Source organism: Nicotiana tomentosiformis, chromosome 4 (genome assembly GCF_000390325.3).
Source record: "Nicotiana tomentosiformis chromosome 4, ASM39032v3, whole genome shotgun sequence".
Classification (NCBI taxonomy): Eukaryota; Viridiplantae; Streptophyta; class Magnoliopsida; order Solanales; family Solanaceae; genus Nicotiana; species Nicotiana tomentosiformis.
This window is the reverse complement of record NC_090815.1, coordinates 117,027,205-117,042,186: the sequence shown is the minus strand read 5'-3', so window position 1 is coordinate 117,042,186 and position 14,982 is coordinate 117,027,205. Positions and strand designations below refer to the sequence as shown.

The 14,982-nt window shown below is 39.3% G+C and overlaps 1 long non-coding RNA gene across 1 annotated transcript; it reads right to left on the bottom strand.

Moving 5' to 3' along the window:
* Nucleotides 1-13,342: 13,342 nt before the first annotated feature.
* LOC108943110 (uncharacterized) lies at nucleotides 13,343-14,049 on the bottom strand. Its single transcript, XR_011415829.1, has 3 exons — nucleotides 13,960-14,049; nucleotides 13,736-13,888; nucleotides 13,343-13,655 (listed from the first exon to the last, which is right to left on the bottom strand). It is a non-coding gene; the product is annotated as an uncharacterized lncRNA (long non-coding RNA).
* Between the last annotated feature and the right edge of the window lie 933 nt (nucleotides 14,050-14,982).

Genomic DNA, 14,982 nt, shown 5'->3' with positions numbered 1-14,982 from the left:
TTCTGGTGAGGAAGAGACCTCGGCCCCGGTTACGAAACCGTCGAAGGACAACAAGAGAAAAAGGGTTTCGGCTTCCAAGGATCCAGAACTTAAGGCAAGAACGGCTCATAAGCCGAGGAAGAACACCATCCCTCTGACCGAAGAATCTGTTCGGCATATGAGGGATGAAGACGAAGAAGAAGAAGAAGAAAACGATGACGGCTCCATACTGGTGGCTCGAGTAAAGAAAACCAATGATGCCCCAAAGATAGTTGGATCGATGGTGGTTGATGAGGCTCCGCCTCAAACTGAGGGGATATTAGAGAAGGAATCGGGCAAAGTCCCCAAGTCGTTAAAGTTCGATGATGTCTCCCACCGAAATGAACAAACAGTGAGTATATCTGAAGGGACCTGCTCTGAAGCTCTTCGAACCGAGGAGAACACACCAAGTGACTCCCTTGGGGCAATAGTAATCGAAGACTCGCCCACTCTCCCTGCTTTTTCCAAAGGGGCGATTCGGGAAGCCCGAGCTTTGGGAACCCTCGAGGTAGACGGAGCTCATGAGGGAGTGGACCCCTTCCGTGATTTGTTTACCAGTATCGAGGATGCTGCCGGCCCGAGTGATGCATCGGGTCTTTTCTTCGAGGCTCAATGAGTCCTGAATCAGGTAAGTATCGATTCCCTTTATTGATGCCATATTCTTCCATTTTCTGCCTAACTTTTTCTCTTTTCATATAGACTTTAGCTCTACATCAGGAGGCATTTTCCAAGTCTCGGGTGGAGCTGAGCCGATGTGAGGCTGACTTCCGAGGGCTTTCGAAGGAAGAAATGCCCTCAAACTTTTTAGTGGGCAAAAAGAGGAAGAGATCAAAGATCTTCGAGCCTAGTTGGCCAAGGCTCACCAAGATGAGATAGATCTGATCGAGCAGGTAATGAAAATCTTAAAAGTTCATGGGCTCGATTCGGGAATGGTGGCTAACATTTCAATCTCACAGTTGCAGCAGAAAATCGAGAGGATCGAGCAGTTCTATGAGGAGGTCAACATAATAAAGGCGGAGTCCTTGGATTGGAAGGAAGGTATGGACCGCTTTGATGCAGAAAAAGAGACTACTCGAGCCCAATTATCAGCGGTCGAAAGTTAACTTCAAGGCATGAAAGAGAAGAGCTCGACTCAAACAAGGAAAATAGAGGAGCTCGAGGCTCGGTTGGCTTCTGAACGTGACAAGGCCAAATCTGAAGCCGAAAAAGCAAAGGCCGAGGCGGATGTGATTTGTGGCCCTCTATTGGGCCGATGCTGAAGCCGCTCAAGTCCAGGCAAGAGAGGAATCAGAGTCCGCTTAAACTCGAGCATATTGGATTATTGAACTCGCCAAATGCCAATCTCGGAGGGAAACCCTCGAGGAAATTTACGCTCGGGGTTTCGATCTTACCAATGAGATAACAAAGGCTAGAGAGCATGAAGCCGAAGCCGGAGTGCTGGCCACTTCCGATGACGATGATGATGATGGCAGCAAGAGCGGTTTCAAGAATGGGGAAGACCTCGATGTAGAAGAAGCTGCCCCAGGAGGAGATCAGGGACCTTAGGATTTTTTACTTTTAATATTTTTTGTATATGATCCCGATCGAACCTTTTAAATATTCATATATATAAAGATAGCTTTCCTTTCTGACTTGTCTTTATTTCTTTTATGCCTTGTGAAAGTTTTGTTCATAAGTTCGAGGCTTAGGTATTTTGATTGAAATCGGACTAGTGTAGTTTTTATAATCGAGTGAGTACTTGCTCGAACTCGGAATAGGGTGACCCTCAGGTTTTAATTGAGTGAGGATGATTTCTTCGAACTTAAAAATAAACTGGCCTTTTAGGCTCTTAAATTAGGCTGATACGACCATATCAAAAAGAATGGCTTTCTCTCCCTTTTCGGCTTGATAAATTTATCGTTTAATCATATAAATTTTGTTGTGCCATTTTCTCAGATCGATCTTGCTGTTGGCGAGAACAAAGCGCTTGGTGGACGAAATCTTCTCTCCTTTTAGAATTCTTTCTCCCACACACCTTTTTTGCCCTCTTTCACCGAGGAGGAAAGAATAATCTTCCAAGCGGACAGAGACTCTTTCCATTGAGCCGGGGAGACAATCCAAATCGTAGTCAGTGTCCTTAACACAAAAGAAAGGATTTGCTCGAGAGTTCGAGCGGTTCCGTACCCATTAGGATTTTTAAGGGTCGATATTATCGAGGCCCTTTATTTCGTAGTGCCTTAGCATAAAATAAAGAATTTGTTCGAGAGTTCGAATGCCTTTGTATCCATTAGGGTTTACGAGGGTCGATATTATCGAGACCCTTAGAAATTTAGCCGAGGGTAGCCTTTCTTTTAACCGGTTTATGAAAATATTCGAAGGCCTATTTAATAACGGAAATCGGACGTCTCCGAACCGTGTTGATTTGGCCGTAGTCTTTAACTTGGGATTTGCCTTTTGGGCTTGTTCCCCTGTTATACTTCTAACTTGTTCGAAGTATCAGTACCCGAGTGGGGTGGCCGCGACCGTGGCCTATAAAATCGAGGATTGCCTTTTTAAGATCTTACGATCTCGAGGTTTAGTAATTTGGTAATGTCAGATTTTTGGACGGCAGTCTCGAGTATCAGGTAAATTGTTTGAACGTCAGTTGTGATCGACCCTTAAGCCAGTTTCCACCATAGATCATAAGTATGAGATTGCACAATATAAATTTTAAAACATGGGGCATCTGGTAAGGAAAAATACTTCTTCCAATAAATTATACATGCGTACATATTTTTCCATTAGGGCTCGAGTAATCTACACGGACACGATTCATTTGAGCGTTTGGTCCTCTACAAAACTTACCTATCAAGACCCTGCCGACACGAAGTATTTCCTTGTAACTATCTGAGGGTGATGTCCCCCATTATTCGAGGTTGATTGTAAAGGAGCCTTGGATACTGTTGAATTGCTCAAAGTTAGCACGAACAATGGTTGCCTCGTTAAAAACCTCACCGGAAAACTCGTTTGTGATAAAAAACCGGTCTAAGGGAAAAAAAGTGCAACGCGTGCTTTCAGACCAAAGGACTACGTTTGAAGGATCCTTTGATGTCTTCGATTAAACACCTGCAAACGATTAGTATAAAATATAAATGAAAATAGATAAGGTTGTACCTTAGCAGTAATATCGTTTGAGGAGTGACACATTCCAATTATTTGAAAACTGTTCGCCGTTTATCGTGCCGAGTTTGTAAGATCCTTTTCCGACGATATCGAGGATCTGATACGGTCCCTCCCAATTTGGGCCGAGTTTTCCTTCATTTGGGTCTCGAGTATTGAGGGTGACTTTTCTCAATACTAAGTCCCCTGTTCTAAAATGTCGAAAATTGGCTCTTCGGTTGTAGTACCTTTCGATCCGTTGCTTCTGTGCGGCCATTCGAACGAGGGCGCTTCCCAGTTTTTCATCTAGCAATTTAAGACTTGTATTCATAACCTCGTGATTCGACTCTTCCGTTGCATATCGAAACCTGATGCTAGGTTCCCCAACTTCGACCGGGATTAGAGCTTCGGCGCCATATACTAAAGAGAACGGTGTTGACCTCGTACTGGATTTTGACGTTGTTCGATACGCCCAAAGGACCCCGGGTAACATTTCTCCCCATATTCCTTTTGCGTCGTTCAACCTTTTCTTTAGATTTTGAATGATGGTTTTGGTCGTTGACTCTGCCTATCCGTTCCCACTGGGGTGATATGGCATTGACAAGATCCTTTTGATTTTATGATCTTCAAGAAACTTTGTAACTTTGCTGCCGATGAATTGCTTTCCATTGTCGCATACGATCTCGGTAGGCATTCTGATCGATATATAATGTGGTCCCAGATGAAGCCGATAACTTCTTTTTCCCTGACTTTTTTGAAGGCTTGTACTTCAACCCATTTAGAGAAATAGTCAGTCATAAATAAAAGGAATTTAGCTTTACCTGGGGCCGATGGTAGAGGGCCAACGATATCCATTACCCATTTCATGAACGGCCATGGTGATAGGACCGAATGGAGTTGCTCCCCGGGTTGGTGGATTATCGGCGCATATCTTTGATACTTGTCGCACTTTCGAACGAATTCCTTCGTATCTTTTTCCATATTGGCCTAGTAATATCCCGCTTTGATGACTTTGTGAACCAATGATTAGGCACCAGAATGATTTCCGCAAGTTCCCTCGTGAATTTCTTATAGGACGTAGTCGGTGTCTCCGGGACCCAAACATATCGCCAATGGTCCATCGAACATCCTTCTATATAGTGTTCCATCTTCGATCAATGTGAATCGTGCGGCCTTCGTACGTAGAGTCCTTGATTCCTTAGGATCCGACGGAAGCTTTTCGTTCTTTAGGTACTCGATATATTTATTCCTCCAATCCCAGGTCAGACTTGTGGAGTTTATTTCAGCGTGGCCTTCTTCGATCACTGACCTCAAAAGTTGCACGATAGTCCCTGTGCTAATTTCGTCATCTTCAACCGATGAGCCCAAATTTGCGAGGGCATCGGCTTCGCTGTTTTGCTCTCGAGGTACATGCTGTAGGGTCCATTCTTGAAACCGATGTAATGTCACCTGTAATTTATCCAGGTATCTCTGCATTCGATCATCCAGAACCTCGAAGGTTCTGTTGACTTGGTTTACCATAAGTAATGAGTCACATTTGGCTTCGATGACCTCTGCTCCCAAACTCTTAGCTAACTCGAGACCTACAATCATGGCCTCATACTCGGCCTCATTGTTAGTTAACTTGGAAGTTTTGATAGACTATCTAATTGTATTAAACCCTTCACGTTCGAAGCGCCTCTGTGAATAGGGTCCACACCCCTGATGTTGTACCAGATTTTAATAATAGTTCTTTTTCGACCTCATGTACGAGGGCTGGCGTAAAGTAGGCCACGAAGTCTGCTAAGATTTGAGAATTGATGGCCTTTCAGGGTTGATACTCGATATCGTACCTGCTGATTTCGATGACCCATTTGGCCAATCGGCCCGAGAGTTCGGGCATTTGCAAAATATTGTGAAGGGGATAAGTGGTCATTACACAAATTAGGTGACATTGAAAATATGATTTTAATTTCCTAGAGGCGCTTATTAGGGGAAGCGCCAACTTTTCTAACTGTGGGTACCGGGTCTCAGCCTCGCCTAGAGTTCGACTAACATAGTAAACAGGAAATTGCGTACCTTGCTTTTCTCGAACTAGGACTCCACTTACCGCAATTTCTGAGACTGCTAAGTACAACTAGAGTTGCTCTTATGCTTTTGGAGTATGAAGCAGCGGCGGGCTCGAGAGGTACCGCTTTACTCTACCAATGCTTGTTGGTATTCCGGGGTCTATGCAAAATTGTTCTTCTTTTTTAGCAGCGATTTCCGACGGGATCCTTGTCATATCTAAATGGGACCAAGTAAAACAATCTATATTATTGATAAGAAATTTAACAAGTTTTTCGCTGAGCTCGGGGATTAACCCCGTTCCAAGTATACCCTTCGATCGGGTAGATGCCCAATCAGTACGACCTGCTCCAGCTCCTCAACTGTCAATTTGGTGGCATCGGAATCCTCGGGGATTACGAAGGAACGAGGGATCCAATAGTCATTGTCCTCGTCCGTTCCCTGCTCCTCCGATTGAGTCAAGGCTGGTAGCGGTGGTTGCTATTTAGCTTCCTGATTTCCTTTGGATTCTGATCTTTTTGTTGACAAAAGTGCCGATACCGGTATCACTTCATCGACTGCTAACATCTCTTTGGTAGCATGCTATTCCCTGTATACTGTTTTTACTCTATCCGGTGTTGGCAACTTCAATATTTGGTGAAGTGCTAAAGGAACTGCCCTCATATTGTGAATCCAGGGTCTTCCGAACAGGGCGTTGTATCTCATGTCGCCTTCGATCATGTGTAACTTACTTTCTTGAAAAGTCCCAGCTATATTTACTGGTAAAATGATTTCTCCTTTAGTCGTTTCGCTTGCCATGTAGAAACTATTGAGAACTCGAGTTGCAGGCACGATCTGGTCTTGTAAGCTGAGCTTCTCCACAACCCTCGATCGAATAATATTGGCCGATCTTCTTGGATCAATTAAAACACGTTTAATCTAAAATTTTATTCACAGGGATAGAGATTACCAATGCATCATTGTGGGGTTTTGAGATTACTTCTGCTTCCTCATCGTTGAATGATAAAGTGCCTTCTGATGTATAGTCTCGAGTTCGTTTTTCCCTGGTGATCGATACCTTAGTGCGTTTGAAAACGGGCCCTTGTGGAATATCGATCCCACCAACGATCAGATGGATCACGTGATGTGGTTCTTCATGCTCGTTCTTTCTGTCTGCATCCCTATCTCTAAAATAATTTTTAGCTCGGTCGCTCAAGAACTCTCGAAGGTGACCCTCGTTGAATAGACATGCCACCTCCTCACTTAGTTATCTGCAGTCTTCAGTTCTGTGACCATGCGTACCATGGTATTTACATATTTGATTGGGGTTCCTTTGGAATGGATCGGTCTGTAGGGGCCTAGGCCATCTAGTATCTTTGATTCTCCCAATAGCTGACACAATACCTGAGCGTCGATGCTGATGTTATATTCTGATAATCGTGGTGCCTCTGTGGGATCATCACGTTTATCAAAACCGTTTTTGCTCACGAGACCTCGAGAGCTCTGTCCTCGATCTTTCCTTCAATCATTTCGGATGTGATTGCGTCCCGGTCCGTTGGTTCTACGATTTGCATTGTATGGATGATATCGGTCTCTGTTCGATCGAGGTTCTCTGTCGATATCTCTATGAGTTCTTCCAACGGGCCTGATCAGATAAGCGGAACCCGAAGGAGTCCCTAATTGATCATCCTCGACCCTGATATTTAACTGGTATCGATTATGTACATCGGCCCAGGTTACCGCCGGGTATTCAATTAAATTCTGCTTTAGCTATCGTGAGGCCACCGAACTTCGATCGTTCAAACCTTGAGTAAAAGCTTGAACAGCCCAATCGTATGTGACTGATGGTAGTTCCATACATTCCATCTGAAACCGAGATACGAACTCCCTTAATATTTCATTATCTTTTCGTTTTAGCTTGAAGAGGTCCGACTTTCTAGTCGCAACCTTTATTGCTCCGGCGTGTGCCTTTATGAAAGAGTCTGCAAGCATGGTGCAGGAATCAATGGAATTAGGTGGCAGATTATGATACCATATCATTGCCCCCTTTGATAGAGTTTCTCCAAACTTCTTTAGTAGAACCGATTCGATCTCATCATCTTCTAAATCATTTCCTTTTATCGCACATGTATAGGAGGTGACATGCTCATTTGGATCGGTGGTCCCATTGTACTTGGGGATTTCCGGCATGCGGAATTTCTTCGGAATGGGCTTCAGAGCTGCACTCGGGGGGAATGGCTTCTGCACGAACTTCTTCGAGTTCATACCTTTTAAAATTGGCGGTGCTCCCAGTATTTGATCAATTCGGAAGTTATATGTCTCTACTTTCTTGTCATTTGCCTCGATTTTCTTTTCTCCCGTTTCAATTCGTTTAGTGAGCTCCTCGAACGTTTTCATAATGACGTGGTCAATCCCCGATTCATTGGCATTTGGCCTTTCCGGCATTGGCTCGGTACTGTGGACGACTTCAGGTTCTACCCCACTTGGCGCTCGATGTTGATTTTGTAATTGTGCTATAGCGGCTTGTTGAGCGTGTAACATTTCAAATATCAATTAGAGGCTTACTCCACCATCTCCTCCGCCTTGCATACTTCGACCACCAGATCGACCTTCTCTACGTACGCTACCTTCGGGATCAACGCCCAAATTTGTATTTAGGGCGATATGTGAAATGACGTCGATGGGGTTTGCAATTGGTACTCCTTCGAGATCAGCCTTAGGCACTTCAATTTCTTGGGCGACTATATTGTCGTTTTTCCCGTGAAATCCGAAACCGTTGTTACCATATGTGGGTGTTGTTGTGAGTTTGACATGCTTTTTCTTGAAAACAAAAATACTTACAAGAACAAGTGTAAAGTAGGGTGTGTTATCAGAATCAATATTAAGCAATCACTATTATCCTTAGCCCCACCGTGGGCGCCAAATTGTTTATCCTCAAAATTGGATAATAATTAAACTTATAATGTGAATTTAATGACACGTGATTTTACTTAATACCGATTGATAAATATGAAGATTAAAGATAGAATTATACAATAAAGTAAATCAAACCAGTATTTGAGTAGAACTCAACCTTTGAGTTAGAGTATCCTCGAACTGATTGATGCAAGGACAGATAAAACACAACAAGTTGAAGAACAAGAGTGTGAGCGAGGAAGAAAATTATATTGCTTTGTTATCAGTCGTCGCTACAAATGATTAGAACTCCCCTTTATATAGTAGAGGAATTCTATATATGGTACAATTCTAATTACAGAAGGAAATCTCATGATTAACTAAACAACCATTCTTGATTCGATCCGTTCCGAGATTTTCGCCATGATCTTCGACTGGTCGCGGATATCTCATTTTTCCGTTATTACGCAATCTTCGGTATTGCTCGATACCTATCTCGTTCGGTCTCGATTGCTGTCGATCTCGATCTTGGCAGGTGCCTCGAATCCCGATCTCGGTACCTTGTCTTCGTGCCTCGATCCGATCTACTTCGGAGTCGTCCTTAGATGCAAACTCCCGATCTCGATCAAACAGTAACCCGATTTTAACCGCATAAAGTTACCCTTTTCATCTTCACTTGGTTGTTCATTTCAACTCTAAATTAAGTTTTGCTCGGGATCGGAGCAGATGCATATTGTTGGTAGTAGGAGCACACATAGCTAAATGTGAACTTATGGTGATTTCTTACCTATTGTTAGAGGAGTACACTGTACCACTCTCTTAAAATCTTCAATTCACCTCTACCTTTGGAATGTTAGACATACACATCGTTTTAAACATGTTCAGCGGAGTAGTATTATTCGTAAGAAAAGTAGGAAGACTTTGCTGCCAAGAAATTCACTCAATCTTAAGATGCTTTTACCCAAGTGAATAAACAATCAAAAGAATGACCGACACTATTAAAAGTTAAAAATTACGGGTTAGTGAGATAAGGCTTACCAGCTTTCTTATAACCGGTCCAAGCTTTTCCAAGCTTAAAAACACTTTATTTTTTTTAACTTTTTTTTTTTTAAATTTTGAAGTGTTTGGCCAAGTTTTTAGGAGAAAAAAATGCTTATGAAGAGAAGCAAAAGCAGAAAAAGTATCTTCTTCCCATAAGCACTTTTGAAAAAAATACACTTAGAAGCATTTTTTAAAAGTTTGGACAAACACTAATTGCTGCTTAGAAGTAATTTTTAAATTAATTAGGCAAACACAAACAGCTTCTCACCAAAAGTACTTTTGAAAAAAAAAAAACAGTTCTCAAAATAAGCTAATTTTCCTAGCTTGGCCAAATGGGCTATTAGACGCTTCTCATTAATGGAAAAAATATACAACGTAGCCGCTCCCAAAATTAATAGTCGGAAAAAATATATATTTACTGTATATTAATGTATAATAAACATATTTTTTATACATTTAGTTAGCGAATGTAATTATTTTTGGCGAGCCAATCAAATGTAATGGCCTGATTGGCCAAGCTTCTAAAACTAACTTATTTTGAGAAGTATTTTTCTCAAAACTACTTTTCAAAAAAGTATTTTTGGTGATAAACAATTTGTATTTGACTAACTAATTTAAAAAACACTTTTCAACAATATTTTATGTTTGACCAAGTTTTTAAAAATTGCTTCTAAGTGTATTTTTCTCAAAAGTGCTTTCGAAAAGAAACTATTTTGTTTTTGCTTCTAAAAAACTATTTATGTTTCTACTCAAAAATATTTTTTTTCCTTCTAAAAACTTCACCAAACATTTTTTTTCTTTTCCCAAACACATTAACTTTTGAGATAAAGCACTTTTGGACTAAAAAAGTACTTTTGGTAAAAAAAAAAAGAAGAAGGTATTTTTTCGTTCCTATACAATATTTTAAACTTATTCACCAAAATTATTCTAATTTTGTATATTACCCACCTTAAACAAGTATTACTTACAAATTAAATACATTTCACCTTAAAAGGCTCCCAATCCATTATCAGTGCCTTCAATCAAGGGATTTAGTTACACCCCTTTCCTTTTTTTCTCTCCTCTCTCCCCTCTTTTCTCCATATCGAAAATATTTAGCAATCAAATCCAGTAACAGCTTTCATCACAAAAATTCAAGGATTACGACACAACAAATGGGTTAGCAATAATTAACTTAAAATAAGATAGGAATTTTCATCCCAAAAATTTTAAACGGGAAAATTGATTTAATCATTTAAGTCGATTACTTCAATTGTCTCAGCATTGAAAGTCAATCAGATACAATTTAAAGGATTTTGTAAGTTCATTGATCAAGGTTTGACGGAAGAACTTTATAAGTTTCCAAAAATTGAAGATACAGATCAAGAAGTTGAATTTTAATTATTTGTGAAAACATATAAATTAGTCGAACCCTTGATAAAGGAAAGAGATGTTGTGCATGAATCACTCACATATTCTTCTGAATTATATGTATTCGCGGGATTAATTTAGAAAAACAGTAGGGATATGCAAGAACAAATAATTTTTATCGGAAACATTCCTCTAATGAATTCCCTGAGAACTTCTATAGTCTTTTATTGGTGAAGTCGAGAAAGGAAACTAAAATTTGTAAAGTTTCAATTAAAAAATCTGAGAATATTCAACTTCAACTTTGAAATCTGAAATATATCAAATGAAGAAATATTGGGGGAAAAAACAGAGAAGGAGAGTAGAGAGACGAAGGGAGAGAGAGATAGAAACATAGACAGAGAGAGAGTGTGGGCAAGTATAAAGTGATAAGGAAATAACTGATATTTTTTATTCAATTTCTAATATAAAGGGATACTCATTTAAAACTTATTTGTACATAATGGTAAATTGTATATGACCATATAATTAAATTGAAACTTGAGTAGGGAGGGTAATAAGTTTTCAAATAATGTATAGAAAGGTAAAAATTTCCCCAAAAAAACTTGGCCAAACAGGGTATAGGTTGCCCCTCTTTCTGATGGTAGATATCAGTTTATGGGGACCATGTTGGGCTGGGCTTAGAAATTTTCGCACCTGAGAATTTCTCCGTTTGGTCTAATAACTGACAACACTGGCATTTTCTCTGGGAAAATGACATTGTATAATCGTTCTCAAAATAATAATCAAAAATATGTATAAAACTAATATATTTTTTGTATATATACAGAGGCGGATCCAGGATTTAAATCATATGGGTTCAATTTTAAGATTTTTAACATTGAACCCATTATATTTTTAAAGTTATGGGTTCATATCTACTATTTTTGTAATTTTAATGAATTTTTACATACAAATTTTTACTCCGCGTCGAAAATTATGGGTTCAGTTGAACCCGTACCTAGTATGCTACATCCGCCTATATATATATATATATATATATATATATATATATAGTTCTTTAAAATTATTTTGAAAGCTACCCAGGAAGTAGTCCTATATCCACAGAAGCCCTCAGCTTGCCTCGTGAAATTCTGTCCCTTTCATTTTCTATAGGGCAAGAGTTGAGGATTTGGCTGCAAAATTAATTTGGCCTTAACAATCCACAGAGTATGGCAGGTTCTCTATTACACTCTCCTAAATACATTTCTTTCACCTTTTCCTCACGGTACTTGTAGCTATCGGTCATCGAGGAATACTTAAGCTTAGAGGGTGGTCCCCTTTCTCGCGTAAAAGCGATAATGAATTCGAACACGCCGCACATAAAAGAATGCCAATTAGTATATACAAGGAATTTTGAAAACATGTCAATCTACTTATATTAGTTTTTCTCTTTCAGAATCCTTTTGAATACTGAATCGAATTTGATGTTAACTAGTTTAAGATTGAAATAGTTAATAGATTAAAAAACTAAGATACGAAATAATGATAAATATCCAGTAGTTGTTCTTATGATTATTGAGTAGTATGGTCAGCAATTGAACCTGAGCTTAGATTGGCGGAGCTTGAAAACGAGTACGTCCGATTTGAATGATTTTGTTTGCTTATCAACTAACCCTATGTACATTCATTTATTATTTATTGACTATGTGACAGTTGATCATGACTTTAAGATTATTAATAACTGAATTTGTTTGCCCAATAGCTAATCTCTCCAGCTAATGGCAGCCTGTTAATTAGGTTTTGGTCGAAGTCATGCTAAGTTTAGTTAGTATATGCGTTATCATGGTCAGGCGGAAATGGTTAATATTACCTTTTATGTTGGTATGCACTATTTTCACTACTTAATTTTCTTTTCCTTCTTCCTTTTTTTTTCTTCTTCTTATTTCTACTTCTTTTCTTCTTTCTGCTTTCTTACCTCTTCCAGGAGTTCTTGATTTCTTCACTGATTATGAGAAAGGTTCTGAAACCAACGGGGCCTATTCCTTCGGAATAAGGTGAAGCAATGCAAAAGGTCAGCTCGGTAAATTAAACTTTCACTATCAGGGGCGGAGGCACGTTGAGCCAACCGGTGTCATCCGACGCCGCGCGGTAGGAAATTTTATTTAATTATAATCTCGAAAAGGAAATATAGTTTAAATATAATAAATGGTACAATGTGACATGATAGATATATCGGTTCGTTGGTGAAGCAATTCTGTTCCTACTTGTGGGTCAAACGTTCGACTCCCCGCCAACTAAATAACTTTTTTCTTAATTTTTAGTATTCTTCTGGAAAATGTTAGAAAGAAGCAGCGTCCATTATGCACATATCACAGCCAAGAATAAACAATTTTAATATACAAACTTCATACCTAAAAAGAGTAATTGAACAAAGTGAGCGGTCATGAAATTGATTAAAAGAGTCTATTATGATCACATTTTAAAAAATGTAAGATCGCCTGGGAGAGTTGTACTAATGTATTTGAATTAGGGGTGGACATTCGGTACTTCGGTTCGGTATTTAAGAATTTCGGTTCGGTATTTCGATATTCGGTTTATCAATTGTATTTACCAAATACTACAAAGTATTTCGGTACGGTTTAATATTTCTTATTTTGGTTCGGTACGGTTTCGGTTTAACACATATTCATGTGTCACGTATTGCTAAGTGCTAAGAGCCTAAGCATTAAGCAAGCAGAAACAACCACTAACGAGTAAACAATCTGCCATTCTGCCTAACAAAAGGCAGCAACACTAAATAAACAATCTGCCATTCTGCCTGACAAAAGGCGTGTAAGAAACATTCGATGCTCTCGATTATCGGACTAGCTACATTCTATACTGAAATTAAATGCCTAGATTCTGTGAATAACATGGCAAGCTATTAAGTTTAATGATCATAAAGGTGGATCAGCCGAGGACTAGTACCACTCTTTCACACAATGAGACTATAACCGTAAGAATTAAATAAACAGTTGAAAAATATGAGAATTCTACAAATACTACAGGCCATATCCTATTCTATTCACATAATAGAAGGGCGAGTGGAGTAACATTTCTACCTCAGTCTTCTTGTAGTAAGCATAGATGTCGTCGATGTACTCCACAACTACAAGCGTGTTCTTTTTTTCAGCGCTGTCTATATCCACAATTGGCCAGTTTTCTACATCTTCCATCTCTATCTCCTCATCCTGAATCATATAATACAACATCAATGGCAATCCACAAAAACAATCAGAAGCAAAGATATATATATCATGTCAGAATTTACCATCCTATCAATTTCCTCCATCATTGCTTCAGTATGTTGCACAAACATTAGCACGAAAGAATAGCCAACGGCCTTGTATTCTTCAGCATCGATTATAATGCAGTCTTCTGATTCATTTCTATTTGGTGCCACTGAGACTGGTGGCTTTTTTACCTAAGGAAATACAACAATATTAGCTGCAGCTCAGTTATAAAATAAACCAAGATCGCATAAAAAAAATGTACCTCGACTGTAGGTTGCTGCTATTTGCTTGCGATTTGTGCAGCTAACTTCCTGAAATGTCAAGGACTCCATATTAACTTAAAGGGAATTTGAGATCAGGCGTAAACAAATGTTTAGGACATGAAATAGAGTTAAACCTTGTAATTGAAAGTTGAATCAGAATAGGAGGGATTTTGTTAGCAACATTAGACTTAAGTAAAGCTACATAAAAAGGCCTCAACAACTTCAGAAGTTAATAATTCTGGCCGACAAATTGTTATAGCTAAATAATGTGATTATAGCTCGCATGAATGAAGATCAACAATGAAGAATGAAAAAGTTATGAACCTGAATAAAGGTCAACAATGAGCAAACAAGCAATCGTCGAGGAGAGGAGTCGCCGTCGCCGAGGTTGTAGTCGTAACTCGTGAATCCGACCGCCGTAGCAACCAAGCAAAATCGTGAGGGTTTTTTGAAATTCTTGTGTTCCTCTAAGAAACTAAGCCAAAAGGGTAAGGGATTAGGGAATTAGTGGTTTTGGACTTTTGGGGTGTGGGCTTAAGGTTATTGGGCTAAAAAATAAAAATAAAGTTGGGCTTGGACTAAACTATTTCGGTATACCAAAATATCAAAATATAAAAATCCCAATACCGTATACCGTACCGAAATGCCGTAATTTCTGTACCGAAATAAATTAAAATACCGAAAAAATCAAAATTAAAATATCAAATTAATTCGGTTCGGTTCGAAATTCGGATTTTCGGATTTTATGCCTACCCCTAATTTGAATTGTATTTTTCTAAAATATGATTTTACTAAAGTGATCTCTTCGTTTGTATGCCTCTCTAAATTTCGACACCGCTTACGAAAAATTCTTCGTACGCCCCTGCCCACTATGTGTGGGTTCCGAGGAAGGGGCGGACCACAAGGATATATCGTACGCAGCTTTACCCTGCATTTCTGCAAGATGCTTGTTTACCCTTAAAATGGATAATAGTTGAATTTATACACGGTTTTAAGGATATGGGGATTAATTCAATACAAGT